Genomic DNA, 19,275 nt, shown 5'->3' with positions numbered 1-19,275 from the left:
ATTCTTACTATCATTGTGGTTTGTTTCCCTTATGACTAACTGCAGAAGATTTATCCTCACAAGCTGCTTTAGGTAGATTTTCATGCAATTTTTATGCTTCCTTTCTTAAAAAAAAAAAGGTGCTTTTTGACATCTTTTCTGAATATTTTCATTCTCGTGAATGTTCTTTTCTATGTCACTTTTTATTGAGCTGAATATAGCAATTTGAGGTTGGCATGATATCAGTCTATATTTAGCATTCTTTCTTGTAAAACTCCTCTTGCCATATGAAGGCAACAAAGATGTAAGGTTCACATTTTTTTTCATGTTATGCTCATAGTTCATGTTATTTAATCCTAGATAAAAATAATTGTGTTTACTTACTGAGCCTATTTGCTGTATCTTTCATTGTAAATTGTGGAGAGACATTTGTCTGATAACCAAAAAAGAACCTTGGAAAAAACTTTTGATTACTTAAATATTTTGTAATTTCTTTTGATGTAAATGTCTTTACTTGATTGTTTTTATTTTTTTACGATTTTATTTATTTATTTGACAGAGATCACAAGTAGGCAGAGAGGCAGGCAGAGAGAGAGGGGGAAGCAGGCTCCGCACTGAAGCAGAGAGCCCATTGCGGGGGCTCAATCCCCGGACCCCGGGATCATGACCTGAGCCGAAGGCCGAGGCTTTAACCCACTGAGCCACCCAGGTGCCCCTTCATTTGATTGTGTTTTAAAAAACACATCTTACCTGCACTGCTTCAAATATCTCATGATAGGTGTAAGTCTTCTCAGACAACAATTATATTTATAGTTTTGTTCCCACATGGCATACTTTTCATTTACCAACATCAAATTTCAGGTTCTCTTTGCTAACCTAGTTATATCACAGAATAGATTTCATTTACCTGTGACTTTTTCTCACATTTTTTTAGTTTGTAAAGTAGGGTTTTTTTGTTGTTGTTCTAAACTTTAAAAGCATCACAAATGGAAAAGTCAGCTATTAACCTGAAAAGTCTCCAGTTTATTTATAGGTATACCTTTTTCTACATGTGCATGTGCATGTATGTATTTGTGGGTGTGTGCATCTATTAATCTAATGGCCTTTTGTTTGTTTGTTTGTTTTTTTAAGATTTTATTCATTTATTTGACAGACAGAGGTCACAAGTAGACAGAGAGGCAGGCACAGAGAGAGAGGGGGGAGGAAGCAGGTTCCCTGCTGAGCAGAGAGCCCGATGCGGGGCTCGATCCCAGGACCCTGAGATCATGACCTGAGCCGAAGGCAGAGGCTTAACCCGCTGAGTCACACAGGTGCCCCTTGGTTTTACTCCTAAAACTTAGACATACTTGGAATTTTTTCCAATTATTTGTTTACTTGAAGAAAAAGAAACCTGTAAAACATCATATTTTTTGTTTAGGTTTGGTGTATCTGTTACTATAATAATTACTATGATGTGATGTGAGATTTCTCTACCAATTAAGTATTCATTTTCTAAAAACCTTCTGGAGAAATATAAATTTTTTTCTTGAATTGGATAATATGTTAATCATTTGATTTCCAATGATGACTTAATCAGATAAGTTATAATCTCCTAGATAGTTGGTTTCAGTGAAAGAAAGGTGTGTGATTGGAACAGAGTATGAGGTACTATCTAACCATGGGCATTGTTCAATGGGAGAATTGCACAAATAGTGATGAATGGGAGAAAGAGAAAGAGCACTAAAAAATAATAATAATTATGATAAGCCAGCCTATTTCACAATGTATTTTAAGGTGACCAAAATTATAAAACATGATTCAGAAGAAGATAAAATTAGTTTACCATTTTAGATCATCATCGTTTTTTGTTTTGTTTTGTTTTGTTTTTGTTTTTTGTTAACTGAAACCTCAAATTTGTTATGTTATATCTCATGTTATTTTTGGCTTAGAAGTAGTTTGGGTGAGGCTGTCAAAGGTCCAGCTAAGATATGATTGTTCCTTTGGCTATGGAGTTGAATTCCTAGTTCAAAAATAGTCCTAGAGGTTTTCCATATTAAACCACTAGAACCTTTTACTTATTGTTCATTCATATATTCATTAATTGAATAAACCTGTATTGCAACCAACTCTGTGTGACATCTTGGAACAGATGAACAGGATCTGGTCCTGGCCCTTTGTGGATTATCTTTACTGGTATATGCCATTTGCTGAGATTCAAATAGCTTATTTTCTCCTCTATGTTAAGAGAGAATCATAATAATTTGCAAAATGGAAAGAGTATTTATATAAACATTTATACTCATTTGGGACTCATTAAATTCATGCTGGACCTGAGGTTTGAGGAATGAGCTCTTTATAAATGATGAGCTATAGATGTTAGTTTAAGCTCATGGTTTTATTTCTTGCATACCGGGATTTGTGATTTTGACCAAAAACCAACCAGAAAACATCACCGAATAGAATATTGGAGATATATCAACATTTTATTTTCCTTGGTGTTTTGGGTTAGTATCATAATGCACAAATCACATGACATTCTCATCAGTTCTTTGGTTGGTCATTAGCATATTTATCATATTTGTAAATTTTAATAAAACCTATTTTAAAAATCCTACCATGACTACCAAGTGTGCCACCAGCCCATCAGTCCTTTTGCAGCCTCCCAGGCTTTTTTTTTTTTTTTCTTTTTTTAAAGTTTTGTTTGATTTATTTCATCAGCTTTTATGTTCTTCAGTTATAAAGCCTATACATACATTGTTATAGTGATAGATGAATATTACTGTTTTGGGGGATTGATAATTTAATTTGAATTTTCAGTTGTACATTTCTTCATATACAGAAATGTATTTGTGTGTGTGTGTGTGTGTATTGATCCAATATCCTGAAAATTTGGTCAATCACTTACTAGTTCCAGAAATTTTGTTTTAGTTTTCTTGGAATTCTCCATGCACACCATAATATTGCCTGTGAAAAAGAATAGATTTGTTTCTTTCAAATCAGGAGGCTTTTTATTTCTTTCAACATTTCCTGAGACTTCCAGTGTGATGTTGAGTAAGTGTGGTGAGAGTACAAAAAATCTTTGCTTTTTCTTGAGCTTAACCAGAAGACATTGATCTTTTAAGTTTTATTTGTATCTGTTTTTGTAGATGTCCTTTATCAAATTGAGGGTTCTCTAACATTCCTAAATTAATGAGAATTTTTATAATAAAAAGATCATGAATTTTTAAAATATTTCACCTGTATCAATTGATAAAATCATGTGGCTTTCTAATTTAAACTGTTATACTGTGGTGGATTACATTGATTGATGTTTGACTATTAAACCAGCCCTACATGTCTAGGGTCTACTTCATTTGGTCATATCTTGAGGTTCATGAGGGGTACATGATACATTTGTATTCTTTTTTTTTTTTTTTTTTACTGTTTTCATCCGGTTTTAGTATCAGGATACTGAAACTTTATACAAGTTGGGAAATGTTCTCTCTTCTTTTTTTCTGGAGGTGATTGTGTAGAACTGGCACTATTTCTTCTTTAAAAGTCTAGTGTCTTCACCAGCAAAATTATTTAGGCCTGGTAATAGATCTTTTGGTAAGTTTTAAATTACAAATACAGTATCTTTAAAAGTCATGGATCTATTAAGATTACCTGTGTCATAGTGTGTGAGTTTTAATAAATTGTATTTTTTGAGGAATTAATAAATCTGGTCTAAATTGATGAATTTATATACTTAGAATTGTTCATAGTAGTTCTTTATTTTCCTTATTTAAAAATTCAATATATTTAAACTAAAAAAAAAATACTTGCACAGTTTGTTCAACCATTTCTCTGACCTTTCCCCTTCACCTCTGGCAACCACCAACCTATTTTTTGTATCTATGAGCTTGGTACGTACACATGTATGTAAGTGTATATGTACTTAACAATGTTTAGAGTCCTCATATAAAAAGAGATCATACAGTATTTGTCTTTATCTGACTTATTTCACTTAGTACAATACCCTCCAGGTCTGGGCTCTCTGTTCTGTTCCACTGATCTTTATGTCTGTTTTCATGCCAATATCATTCTGTTTTAATTACTAGAGCTGTGTAATACAGTTTGAAATCGGGGAACATGATGCTTTCAGATTTGTTTTTCTTCCTCCACGTTGGATATTTGAGATCCTTGGTGATTCCATTTCCATTTTAGGATTGCTTTTCCTATTCTTGTGAAAAATGCCATTGGAATTTTGATGGGGGTTGCATTGAATCTCTATATTGCTTTAGGTAGTATGGACATTTTAATACTATTAATTTTTTAAATTCATGAGCGTAGGTTATATTTCCATTTATTTGTACCTTCAATTTCTTGCATTAATGTCTCTTAGTTTTCAATATTCAGGTCTTTCACCTCTTTGTTTAAATTTATTACTAGGCATTTTATCTTTTTTGATGTAATTGTAAATGATGCAGTTTCCCAGTTTTTATCTCTCGATCTAAACTTGTCTGATTCCGCAGCCCTTTATTTTGGTTACTTCTGGGTGAAGGCCTGCATGCCATCATCTTCAGCACATTTTTTATGCCTCCCACTCTTAGGCTTTATTGCCCATAAGTTGTAATTGTCTGGTTAGACTTAATTGCAGATTAAACCAATATTAGTTCATGCTTCTGAGTCTGTCAGAAACATTTCTCTCCTTTACCTCCCCCACCCCATCTTACTTCATTTCTTTGTTCCTTTACATATCACTTCTTACTAAGTAAACAGTTCTTGTCACTGCAAACTCGGTCAGGTTACCCCATTATTAACTTTCACAGTGGTTTTGAATTACTTCTTTCTGATGTTTATCTCAGTTACAATTTGTATAATTTTTCTTTTTGTTTAATGTTGTTAATTCTTTTAGGATATCAGCTTCTTGTCAGAAGGCCTGTGTCTGTCTTATATACACAGTTATCCAGAGAAAAGAGAGCATTCAGTAAACATGTATTAATGTATGAATGCACATTACATCTGCTCTAAAATGGAAATACTCAAGAATAGATAGGTAATAATACCAGAGATGTGGTAAAGGAGACTTCTAGAGTCTCTTCAAATTCTGAGTCATTTTTTTTCCTAGATGAAAATGAAGGAACAATTAATTTATGTATATAATATGGGTCAAATAGAAAAATAAGCTAATAGATAAGAAAGTAGTGTGGATTTGAAAATTGTAGCATTAATTCTAAATTGATATAAATACAGCATCAATTTTATATGTTGTTTAAACTTTATATTTGGGAGTGGGACAGAATATGGTACAACATAGGCAGGGCTAAAAGAGAAAGGGGAAATTAGAGGAGAGAGTCATGAAATATTCAAGTCCAGGTGTAGAAATTGTCTCTCATTGATGAAAGATGAAAAAGCAGCTCATGCTGCTTATTGTTGACCAATAGTTTTGCCCAGATGCCGGCTAATCCAGAAGCAAACTGAGTTATGTTATGCTTGTAATATATGGTTAGACCCTACATGACATAGCCTATTTTCTGTGAGGAATAAAGGTCAAGACTTCCAAAACTCTTAACTAAATCTCTAGAATAACCAAACTGGTTAATTTTTTAAATTCTACCAAAGGCTACCATACTATGTCAGACATCCCAGCTTCAGAATTCAGGCAGGAATTTTTGAATGGCAGGAATTTCAAATCCCATTCTTGGTTTGAATTTTTTTTTTTTTTTGGTAGTGTTAGAGGATTGTATTCTCTTATTAGCAATGTAGGTGGGTGGTCATTATCTTGTAGAAATATTAACAATAACATAAAAACCTGTATTTTTAAGTATCAATCGATGGGAAACTTACATATATCCAGTTTAAAAAAAATACAATTTCCCTTCTACTTACTACTCTGATATCCCTCAGAAATGACCTAAACTGCTGAGACTAGACTGAGGGATAGTGAAATAAAAAAGGTGATTTACCCAATTAACACAGCAAGTGAGTTGTCTCACTTCAGCATGTGGTGCTTAATTGTACACAAAATACACAAACCCTGCTAAGTGCATTGGCATTAATCTGATTCTTGGTTGCTATCACTGAGGATAGCACCATAGTTCTCAATTAGCTGAAATTATGAATACCTCTGCTCGGTCACTCTTTGAGTATTACCTCAAAGACTCTTTGACAAGAGTTTGCTTCTTTTCCTCTGCCATGACATTCATCATAACGTTAAAAGGGAATGTTTGGATTATTTGGTTAAGTCTATGAGTAAACCAATCAGTAGTCTATAAACTTGTTAATCTCCTTTCAGGAGTAGAGTTGCTATAAGACAACTATCTTGTCATATATGTATAATATTTCTTCAGAATTGGGAATACAATTAAAATCCACTGGTTCATTTGAAGATTGACACAGTTCTTCTGAGACTTAATATTGTTTCTCATTTGTTGAACAAATACTTCTATGGTGCTTTATATGTACCAGACACTATTTTAAGTACTTTACAACTGTTAACTGTTAATTTTCATAACAGTCCTATGGGCTAAGGGTGATTTCTGTCTTCATTTTAGAAAAAGATGAATTTGAAGGATAGAGATGACATATAATTTGCATAAATTTCCAAATCTGGAAAGTGGAAGACCAAAATTGGAACCCATGCAGCCTGACACCTAATTCTACATTCTAGGCACCTGTATTTTATTGTCTCTATTGTAAAAACAATTGCTGTGGACTAAATGTTTGCAACCCCCAAAATTCATTGGTTGAAGCCATAATGCAAGGGTTTTGGAGGTGGAGCCTTTGGGAAGTAATTAGGTTATGAGGGTGGAGACCCCATGATGGAATTAGTATCTTTATTAGAAGAGGAAGAGAACTAGCCTTCTCTCTCTCCATGTGAGGATACAATGCTAAAATGACTGTCTGTAAAGCAAGAGGGCCTGGACCAAGAACCCATATGTGCTGGCACTGTGATTTTAGACTTTTATCCTCCAGAACTGCAGGAAATAAATGTTGTTTAAGCCTCCCAGTCTGGTATTTTATATTATTAGCTCAAACAGTAGTGTTTCTCTGGCAAACATGTCATGTATTTGAGGAAACTAACGGAACTGCTTGGTTCTCATTAGATATGCATGTCTATGCTATATTAAGATCTACGTGTGTCTAATGATACTTGGAATGTAGCAGATTAAATGATATTGTGTAAAGAAAAATTGATTTGAGGATCAGATATTCTTGACTATGTATTCAGATACACTACCTGTGTGATACAATTCAAATCATTTTATCTCCCTGAGACCTAGTTCCTTCCTTTGTAGGGTGGGTATTATAATTCATAACTTTTAGATTATAATTCATCCCTGTTTAGTTGATGGCAGTTACTATTAATACTACTAAAATGATTATTATTACTAGTACAGCTTTGTTATCATAGAGTAGCAATTCTAGCAAAATTCCTATTTAATCCCATATCTAATTATAAAATAATTTAAGTGATATTTATTAGCAAAATTTTGTGCTATAAAAGTAAGGGAAGCAAGGAAACTTAGGAAAATCAGAAAATGCTTTACACCAATATTATATTCACAGCATATAGGCACATACACTTGTATTTTGTTTTAAAAATGAGTATTTTGGGGTACTTAGGTGTGTCAGTTGGTTAAGCATCTGACTCTTGATTTCAGGTCAGGTTATGATCTCAATGTTGTGAGACTGACCCTTACATCCGGCTCCTTGTTGGGTGTGGAGCCTGCTAAATATTCTCTCTTGCCCACCTCCTCTGCTTGCACATATTCTCTTGTTAATAAAAAATAAAATAAAATAAGTAAAAATTAAAATGAGGGCATTAACACAGTTTTATACACTGTCAATTGAAATAAAAACATAGTATCAAGACACAAAATGAAATATTTTATTTCAAAAATAGCATAGTCTTATCAAAATAATTTCTACATTCTAGCCAAATGGTGAAAAGTTCATAGTGACACCAATGTTATCTCTTTGAGAGGTTGTTTAACCTTATATGAGCTAGAGGCTTGCCAGAACATGTTGTGTTATTGGTATTATATGGAAAATGAGCTGAGGTAGGTTCTCCTGAGTTTATTAAAACATACAAATAAAGTACTTCATTGTTATCATTCATGCTTAATTAAACTAGAACAACAAAGACTTAGTCTCTGATTCCATTTTCTGTTGAGTTCAGAATTGAACAAAAACCCAATATGGATGGAAAAAATGGAAAATAGAAAAACAAAACTAATATGAATGGAGTGCTGTGGTCTGTTACTGATTCATGACATATATTTGGACATATAGTAATCTCAATGAGTTATTTGCTTCTACAGGGGAAGAAACGAGGTTCTAAATTCCCGATTATTGATCAGTCTCATTTCTTTGTAAAAAAACAATTGATTCATACAGCAAGAAAACAAGGACTAGTGAATCAATGGTTCCCGCTGGGCTCCTGGTTTTGAAACAGTATATTCGTGGATGTCATGCTTGTATCTGGAAGTCTGTATCCTTTGTATAAAAGAAGTGAAAACCTTGTAAGAACTCCTAAATAAAATAAGGACACTCAAAACTAACTATCACTATTTGAATGTAAATAAAATAAAATTCTTTAAGTGTGAGTTTGCATTGGTTTGCTACCTGTGGTAAAGTACTATGTATTACAATAGCATCTTAAGTTCAAATTATTGTCATTCAGGCACATAATTTTCTTTAAATTCGAAGTTTCAGAAGGTGTTCAAGAAATACTTATTGAAATGCCTTGAAACTGAAGTGGGATATTTAGTTTAACTCACTCTGGGTCTTATCCTGTAAACATGAAGTACAATCTTTCAAGAGTAGATTGCTTTATTCCTTTTTTTTTCTTATTTTAAGAGCCTTGAAAATTATTTTGGTTATGATATAGATATCCTATATGTATAAATTTCCTTGTTTTAATCCATAAAATATTTTAAGATCCGTGTTTATTTCTAATTTATAGTTTGTTTAATCATCTAATCTGGTAAATCATATTTGATCAGTGTATTAGAATCCTAATGCTGCTATAACAAATTCTAAAATTCACAAAACCATTTAGATTCACTATTTTTACACTTTTGGAGGCCGTAAGTTCAAATTGAGACTCACTGATTGAAAATCAAGATGTCAGCAGGGCTGCATTCCTTCTGGAGGCTCTAGAGGAAAGTCGGTTTCCTCGCCCTTCCATCTTCTGGAGGTTATCTGTATCCCATACTTGTGGTCCCTTCCATATTCAAAGCCAGCAATTAAATCTCTCTTAGCTCTGCTTCCATCATCATTTTTTTTTTTTTCCTGGCTCTGATTCAGTTGCCTAGATCTTTCACTTAAAAGGATCTTTTTTATTACATTGGGCCCATGAGATAATTTATGATAATCTCTCCATCTCAACATCTTTAGCTTACTTATATCTGCAAAGTTCTTTTTGCTATGTAAGGTAACATATTCAAAGATTCCAGGGATTTGGGCATGGACATCTTTGGGGGTAGGAGGGACATTATTCTGCTTACCATGCTGAGTAAAATAGACATTCTCAAGTGTGGGTACAGGTAGCTGGCTAAACTACGTCCATTTCCTCTCATGGAAAACTGTCCCTCTAACTACAGTGTTGGACTCCTCTGTTATTCCTATTTCCTTGAGCTACCAGACTCCAAATATTTTTCAAGCACACACAACATACACATACACACCCCTTACCATCACCAACATCATCATTTTAATACAGGAATGGTTATCACATTCAAGCTGACCCAGTAATTTGTTCCTCCAGAAAATCTGTAGACTCAGGATTAAGAATGTTCATCAATGTCTTGTATGACTTGAGCAAAAATATGATAAGAAATCCAGGATGAGAAGGCCTTTTGGGCTAATGAGAAAAGGAGTAATGCCTCTCTACCTACAGAAAAAACAAAAAAATTGAAAGTGATACAGAAAGATGAGTAAAGGACCTTGCCTGATCATTAAGAAACACAAAAACCAGACTTAGGTATTCATGGCATTTTCATTCATGTTTTCAGTTCCTGTGAAGCCTGCCTATGCATCCTGTCCTTGAGTTTTATGTCAAATCAGTGGTGTGATGGAACCAGCTTCTGAGAGGCAAATGTGTACAACTCTGCATTTGGTGGCATTGTGTTCATGGCTTGAAATTGACTATAGTGGGAGTATTTACACTATGGAACCAATAAATGCTATGCATATGGGATGGAGAGCTACTTGTGAAATATTTACCAGCAAATGACTGGACATAACCTTAGGTCCTGTAGTCAGTTTCTATCCCTTTGTATAAGTTACTTGAATGAACTTATTTACTTGCAATGAAAAGCACTTTAACCAGAATAAGGATGATAAATTTTAGGACATTTTTTTTTTTCATTCAAGCTGCTACATATTTAAACACCTATGTACTTTCCTCTAGGAATTTTGAATTTTTATTCACTTTTTTTTTATGTAGTAAATTACCGTATTTTGGAGAAGACAGGCAAAAGGATAGCCAGGTGAAGTAGAGAAAACAAATGTATCTCTTATTCATTAAGATTAACAGTTAAGAGTCCCCTGAATGGCACAGTCAGTTAAGCATCTGACTCTTGGTTTTAGTTCAGGTTGTGATCTCAGTGTTGTGAGATTGAGCCCTACATTGGGTTCTGCACTCAGCACAGAGTCTGCTTAAGACTCTCTCCATCTCCCTCTACCTTTCCCTCCCAACCAATGCATGTTCTCAATCTCTCTTTCAAATAAATGAATAAATATATTTTTTTAAAAGATTAGCAGGGCACCTGGGTGGCTCAGTGTGTTAAAGCCTCTGTCTTCGGCTCAGGTCTTGATCTCAGGGTCCTGGGATTGAGCCCCGCATGGGGCTCTCTGCTCAGTGGGAAGCCTGCTTCCTCCTCACTCTGCCTGCCTCTCTGCCTACTTGTGGTCTCTGTCTGTCAAATGAATAAATAAAATCCTTAAAAAAAAATGATTAGCAACTAAGTTTATTCAGAAGTTTTGGAAGAGACTTCTAGGATGAGGTACCTATTCAGCAGAACTTTGTACAATGGGTTGCATATTTACAAGTGTTACCACACTGAGGGACTAATATAAACCCAAAGCATAGATGAGAGAAATTGCAGAGTGTAAGTGGTTAATTAAAAGAATTGTTTCTTGGTTGGCATGTTTTTGCTTGTTCAGAATAAATTAAGTTCTGGTTCTGAATTGCAAATATTGAAAATGAAAACCCATTCTCAGATATTTTCTACTCCAAATTACCATCTGACCCTTGTTTATAAAACTTGTAAGTAAAAATGTTAAGTGGAGTGATGAATATGAGCTAGAAATGTGATATGACCCAGTGAAGATCAGTTGGAAATTTTAAATACCAGATCTGCTCATTAACACCATTGACTTGGAGGTTTGTCTTCAATCTGTAATTTTATTTGTCATTTACTGTGGTTGACCAATAGCTCAGCAGTAATGACAGAAAATAGTGAAAGCGTAATAATTGCTTAGTAATTATAAATTTTGCCTGGTTATGTTGGCTAATCACAGGACACAGTTTCTAAAACTAAGCTAAACATTTGGGAGGCTCATTTGGTTATAGGAGTATTCATTAAGTTGTTCAGAAATGGATATTCTTACTAAAGAATGAAGATGTGATTTTCTTTGTGTTTTCAATAAAAGTTACCCCAGTATGCACAGTGGTTTAAACATTAAAGTTTAAGAGTTTTAAAATGGGAAAAGGATTGACTTTCTAAATTATTTTGATGACATTTTAAAGAACAATTTATTTCTTTGAAACAGATGTTCTCCATTTCTATTTCAAGCCCTTTAAATGTTAAAAAAAAAAAAAAAAGAAAGAAAGAAAAAGTTGAGACCAAACTGCATGAAAATAAGTATCAAAGACATGCCCACAATGAACATACCAAAGATAAGGGTGAGTGATAGCAATTAAGACATTTTCCATTTGGTGGCATCTAAGCCTTGTTAACAATGATGTATTTAATTTGGTTATCTTTTTTTTTCACAAATCTCCATTTTATATTTATAACCACCTGTAGTGTGTATGACAATGTGAAATAATAATTAAAATATTCCCTTGGAGCTATTGAGCATATGGCATGCTGAATCCTCTGTTGATTTCACTGTGACACTGGTTCTATTTTTTTATATGTTTTCTCAACATGGTTATTTTAAGTTTTGCTGAAGCTTCAATGATGAGACAACCATTTAAAAGGAAAAGAAGAATTAGGCTTCTTGCCTTTTTGTTGTTGTTGTTGTTGTTGTTGTTGTTGTTGTTAGGGAAATGGGCTATGTGGTTTCTTAGTGCATGTTTTGTCCAAACTTCAAATGATAATATGACAATTTGGTGTATTTGAAATAGTTAGGGTAAGATATCAATGTGTACTAAATACAGTTAAGACTTAAGAGTCAAGAGCTTACCCACTGTCTTTCAGTCCCCTTATTTCAGTTGGCACACTGATTTTTAACAATCAGCCTCATATCTAGATGCTGAATTTCCTGCTTACATAGAATGTTTTGATTTTAAATATCGGGATTCTATTTTTTATTAACATATAATGTATTACTAGCCCCGGGGTACAAGTCTGTGAATCATTAGGCTTACACATTTCAAAGCACAGACCCTCCCCAATGTCCATAATCCAACCACCCTATCCCTATTCCCCCCATCCCCCAGCAACCCTCAGTTTGTTTTGTGAGATTAAGAGTCTCTTATGGTTTGTCTCCTTCCCGATCCCATCTTGATTCATTTTTTCCTTCCATACCCTCCAAATCCCCTGCCCTGCCTTTCAAATTCCTCATATCAGAGAGATCATATAATTGTCTTTCTCTGATGGACTTATTTCACTCAGCATAATACCCTCTAGTTCCATCCACATCGTTGCAAATGGAGAAATAGCACAGGGCAGGGTTACATATTAACCTTTATAATGTGTGGATTAAAACATCATACAAACATATTTTTAAAACTACTGCCTAACAAAAAGAGACCTAGAAGATTTGTTTTAAAATCACAATATGTTTCCAAGCAGTTATCATTGGTAAATCATTCACATCCTTTTCCTCAATGCTGAAAATTCTTATGAGATATCATTAGACTGTTACAACTTATAATGGAAAAATCAATGCAGTAAGAAAATTAAATTTTACTGATAGCCTTTAGGCAAAATGCAATGTTAAAATGCATTTTAGCTTCCCATGTGGTTCATAGGCAAAGGAAGAAATGGAATCTGGGTTAGCTGTCAGTGCAAAATATTTTTTTTTAGAAGCTGACAGGCCTGCCTGTGAACCAAACTCTTTCCTAATGCATTTGTTCCTTGATTACTTAATAATGTGAAAATAACCATCCTAATATGATCATTTGAAAGGTCAGAAGTCTATTCTGCTTAAAAAAATAATAATAATTCTCTAGTCAAAATCAATGAGGAGATTCTCAATCTTCCCAGAAAGAGGACTTAGCAGAAAGAAAATGGAACCATCTCCTGAGTAATAGAGCAATGACATTTGGACCCCTAGGGAGAGAAAGAGTGGGGCAGAGATACAGAAAGATGGGAGAGAAGGACAGACTAAGGGAGAGACTTGTGCTAGAAAAGAAAATTCATCAAGCTGCCACCCGCCTTTTGTGAAGATGTGACACATAGACTACACTTGATGTGGTTTGTAATCACTGTAAGTGACCACTTTCTTTTGTTGGCAGACAGATATAGCAGACATGGATTGACACTCATGCATTTTATTCATCCTGCATCTGTAATAAAGTCATGCTTTATAAGAGTGATTTAAATGACAATTTTCTTTACTTAATCACCAAGGGAAATGTGCATAGTTAATTTCTAGATCATAAACAAAGAGAGTAGTGCTTTATAACACCTTTTCTACTTTAGACCATGACTAAAAAATTCATTTATTGCCCTCATAAAATGCAATGACTAAATATGAACACAATTTTTTCTCATTTGACTTCTAGAAAAAAAATGCTTTTTCTTGAAATCTGCATGTTATTTAATAGTAAAGATTAATATTTTCTAACTTTATAGGCTTCAAAAGGATATGTTTATAGTTAATATTTGAAACTTTTCTCAAACTAACTTTAAATTCTTAATAAGGATAATTATTAATATTTGAAAGCACTTAGGTATTTTTATTGATGTCTACAATGTCAAATAATAAGTAAGAAAGCTATTCTATTTTTTGAAATAAAGATAGCCAGTGATATCAGTAATCAAAAGGAAATTGGTTATGTTGCTTAATATCACAATATTATAAATATTTTCCATATTTAAAAATAATTTTTGTATCTTTCCTGATGATTTTTTGCTTTATTGATTTTCTAGCTCACACTGAACTTTTCTAAAGTTGCTTGCTGTAAGATTTATTTTACAACTTGTAGAAAGTCTTCTTAAACACTTATTGTAGGGAATAAAGTGAGAAAAATTAATTTAGGCAACAAATTATTTAAAAATAGGGGTAGAATCTAAGATATATATTTGAACCATGCATAATTTATCTAAAGTAATATGAATTTGATATAAATCAATAAAGTATTTTTTTCAAACAGATTCTATAAGTATTCCTTTTCTCAATTTTGTGATAAAAACTTCCTGTGTTGCATAGCTTAAGCTATCTAAGGAGTATAATTAACTTTAACTCACAAATTTATTGGAATCATAAACTTCTCATATCTTAACCAAATTTTAGAAGTAGTAGAATTAATCTTTCTGTCATTGCATCTTCTTTTTTCTGATAAGGAAGTAAAGGCAGAGATGATAGGTGGTTTCTCAATAGTCATGGATTTGGGATTCAACCCTTACTTGCTGCCTTGTATTACAGTAATTAATATACTGCATTGCTTAATTTATTGAGAATGAATTAATAAAGTCTGGTGGTCTCTCCCTCTCCTACATTCCTGAAAACCTGGGTAGAATATACTGATGCAAACTTGAAACAATTAGTTTACAAAAATTGGATTGACCATGAAATTATAGAAGTCATAAATTCATTTGATAATAATTATAGAGAAAATAACCCAGCATACTTAAAATGATGCACACTGTGTCTACCTGTCTACCTACCTATCTATCTACTTATCTATCGTCTACCTGCCGATCATCTTGGAGATCTTCTGGGCTCTGCATTCCCACCAATATCAATGAGATATTTTAAAAATTATTGAATTTGTTACAGATGTTTTACTTGGGACACCTGCTCCCATTTATTCCACTATTTAAATATCTACTTAAATTATACAGCACACGTTATTGACGTCAGCATTCTGGATCCTTTTGTGGTAAACCCCATGCATAATCCATGCCTGTCTATCTTCATCCTGCTTCACTGGTTTAGGTTTATTTGTACTCTTATTTTTTCAACCTTCTAATAGTTTCACTGAAAGCAATTTCTGTTCTCTCATATATGCCTCTCTTAATGGTTAAATTTCCTCATTCTCTTAATTATTTATTATTTTTTCTTATTTTTTATTCTCAACATATGTTTGGGCTAAAAGTAATAGTCTTTATCCCCAGCAAAAATGACTTGAAATATGTACAATACATGTATATCTGAACCTAACTGTGGAAAATTACTGGAGGTATATGCAGAAGTAAATGTGTTGAATTAAGGATTTTGACTTAGGGAAACTTGCATTTGGAGCTAGATATATTATCGGGGTTAAGTAACATTCAGTACCTATGTATTTGTTTTAATGTTGGAATAAGGCATTTTGAAATATACAGACATAGAGCAGCTCAGTCAGTTAAGCGCAGGACTCTTGGTTTCCACTCAGGTCCTGATCTCAGGGCCTTGGGATCAAGTGTGGCATTGGACTCTGGCTTCCCTGTCAGCAGGAAGTCTGCTTGAGATTCTCTCTCTTCCCCTCTTCCCACCCTCTGCTTGTGAGTGCACACGTGTGTGTGTGCTCTCTCTCTCTCTCTCAAATAAAGAAAGAAATCTTAAAAAATATACAGATATAAAGTAATATTATTCCTTTCAGTAATATTAACATGTATTTCCATTTCCAGGATTTAGACTCTTTTTCTCCTATTTTTGTGCCTTTTAAACCTATTATACCTGGGACTGGGCTAATATAATCATAAGTCAGAACTTACTCACAAGTCAGATATCTGCAAATTCTGTTGGAGGTGGTATAGATTCTGTCACATTTCATTTGCAACTCAATGGTAACTTTATCACCCAAAATAAAACAGTAGTTCTAGATAATACCCTACCTGGGATGATCTGTTGAGGCTTTTTTCAACTTAAGCCCTCTTAAAAAAAAAAAAAAAAAAAAAAAAGGGCATCAAAACTAGGCCAGCATGTGAAAAAGGAAGAGGCAAGCTCTGCGAGTGCAGGGTAGTTCATTCAGGTTCTAAGGAGTCACCAGTTTTCATCAGTGAAAAGTGTTTACCATCGTTCCTATGTGGACCCAGTATATTTTCTTGACTCTTAATAGAACACTGAATACATAGAATAATGTTCTACGGAAATTATTCTTAAAGTTTATTTTTACTCTGTGTTAAGGCTATATCACAGACATGAACAACTGTTGTTGTTTTTATTTAATTGGTAAGAATAGTTCTTCCTCCATCTAAACACTGACAGCTTTATAGTTCGGACACTTGGTGGAATGACTTTGGATTAGCTTCTTACATCATTGTTTTGGGTATTGGGAACATCATGCTTTCTTCCAGCTTACCTCATAGGAACAAGTTTAAAGACTTGGTTAAATCATTTTCTTCACAGTGTGGTATTGAGACAATTTGTCCAGAAAACAACTCCCTGTCACTGAATTATTTCACTATAGTGTACTTTGTGTTTTAAACAACTTTCCTTCTCCTCCAGGAACAATACTATTAGAGAAGAACCTATAAATCATGACCCCTCGTGGACCTACAGTAGTCCAGTGACCTAGACATATTGGCCTGATGGTTATTTTAACTTTCACAGCTTCAAAAACACTCATTTCACTGTAGTTGCCCCATAAGGCTCTTGAGTTTGGAAGAATTAATGATTCTCTAAAATACTATATTTTGCAGCTACATGAGTTCTTAGATCATATCTACTGAGAAAATATAGTTTGTTTTATTTTCTAAAAATTTAGATGGCACTAAAAATGTGAAGTCCATTGTTTTCTGTCACCCTCTCCTGTAGGGCCTTCACTGGGAGTCTTGCACAGTAATTGAAAGCTGCTGCTTCTTCTTCTTCTTCTTTTTTTTTTTTTAAGCTTTTTATATGACTGGCTTTTCCCATATGCAGTTTTAAGGTAGCATTGTAGGGTAGTGATTATGACCAATTAATGATGGAGGTTCACATAAAACAGTGAAATTCCAAGAACTCATAAGTGACAGAACCTGAATTTAAATCCAAATCTGTCACATTCCAAAAGCTGGTTTTTCTACAATATCATAGAAGCCCCTGGAAATTAATGAACCATTTATGGTGTCTGATGATAACACATAAAATAAAAGTAGCATCCTTTCAGATCATCATGAGAAAATTCCCAAGTGTCTTAAAAATATGAGTGTACAGAAGACAGGCATAATGTAAATGTCAGGAGACTGTAGCATCAGTTTTTAATAACTGTGGCAAAGTCCCTATGATGTAAATCTTTCCAAGTTAAATTTTTATATCTATTGATAACCAAATACGATGTGTCGGTACCTTCATAAAAGAAAAATCAGATTTAAAGACTAGTGAATCATTAACATCACATATTTTATAGTACTGTATATTCTTAAAATAACAAAATATGCTGCATGTTATCTACAATGCCATAAATATTAACAAAATACTACACTATAATGCAGTAGTCATAAAATACCGAAGCAGATGAATGAAAATACCACAGCAACTGGCAGCATGACCTTCAAATGTATCCTGCTGCACATTGTTTCACGTTTCAAGTAGAGTCCTGATTTTCATTCATTCCTCTCCCCTACAGTGCTATGGACTAAGGGACATGCACATGGGGGAATAAAGGTAGCCATATAGAAAAAAATCAACCCTATTAACAACTGGGCAAACCTCCAGGCATGCCCGAGAATGTTGATCACTTAGGAGATAAGCAAGTAGAACACAAGAATCTCAGCTCCAAGCTTTAAGACATGATGACCTGTAACTTACAATATAGCCAAGTGAATGTTCTGGATTGGTATCAATCAGATTTGCAAATTTTTTGGTGAGGGAAGGAGTTCAATTGGCAGCAAGTCCTGGCTAGGAAAATGCTATAGAAAGCTGTCCAGCCTAGGTTCCTTCCCATTGTGCATATGTGCATATGTGGACACACACAAGAATTTTTCTAGCATTTTATCTAACCCCATTTCAGATTTTTTGAGGTTTTTTTAAAAGATTTTATTTATTTATTTGACAGACAGAGATCACAAGTAGAGAGAGAGAGGAGGAAGCTGACTCCCTGCTGAGCAGAGAGACCGATGCTGGGCTCAATCCCAGGACCCTGAGATCATGATCTGAGCCAAAGGCAGAGGCTTTAACCCACTGAGCCACCCAGGCGCCCTCCCATTTCAGAGTTTTAATCTTACATAAAGATTCTTTTTTTCATCACCTTCTCCATCTATCACTCCTTTTCTTTTCAATAACCTTTTAGAGCAATTTAGTTGTAAACAATATTGTTGCCTTTTCCTAGGATTGAAAGAGAGAGTGCATTGTTGAAATATCAAATCTCAGCTTAGAAATTTAAGTTCACCATGATCATTTGTGACTTTTAGGCTACTTCCTTAGGGTGACCACCAAAAATATCCTCTAGAGTTCTTAATAAGTTGAGACAGATAAAACATTCTTTCTTGAACAGTAAAATGTGATAGATATTTCTGCACATTCTAGTTTATTCAAAACAGGGGGTGTGGGTAACAAATACAAAACAAATGGCATTGTGAAGTAGATAGGTGGGTGACAGGACAAAACTCCTTAAGAACAGAGACTCTCTCTTCATTGTTAGTGCTCATCATTACTAGCATGTAGAACAGTCTGGCATATATAGTATTCAAAAACTATTTCATAAATTAATAAAGTGACTTGTGGCCAAATCTATTGTACATAGTTGTTTTATATGGCATTTAAAAAAAGAAACGAAAGTCCATTGAATACTTATGAGAAAAACAGTTGAATTACATCCTGTACTTAAAAGACTTTTATTCTTTTGTTTAAAATACACTTATTTATAACTTACGATGTATGATACAGTGCCAAAGGTTACCGGGAGGCATAAGAATAAAGTGCCTGTTGTCATATCTAAAGGGGGATAGAAGCCATATCAGAAGTATCCACCATTCAAGTTTGAATGTGATTAATGTTATAGGGAGGCTCTGAAAAAATGATTATTCTTAGGAGGGAGAATTATTTCAA

This window comes from Martes martes (assembly GCF_963455335.1).
Source record: "Martes martes genome assembly, chromosome: 12".
Lineage (NCBI taxonomy): Eukaryota > Metazoa > Chordata > Mammalia > Carnivora > Mustelidae > Martes > Martes martes.
This window is presented reverse-complemented; position numbering follows the sequence as displayed.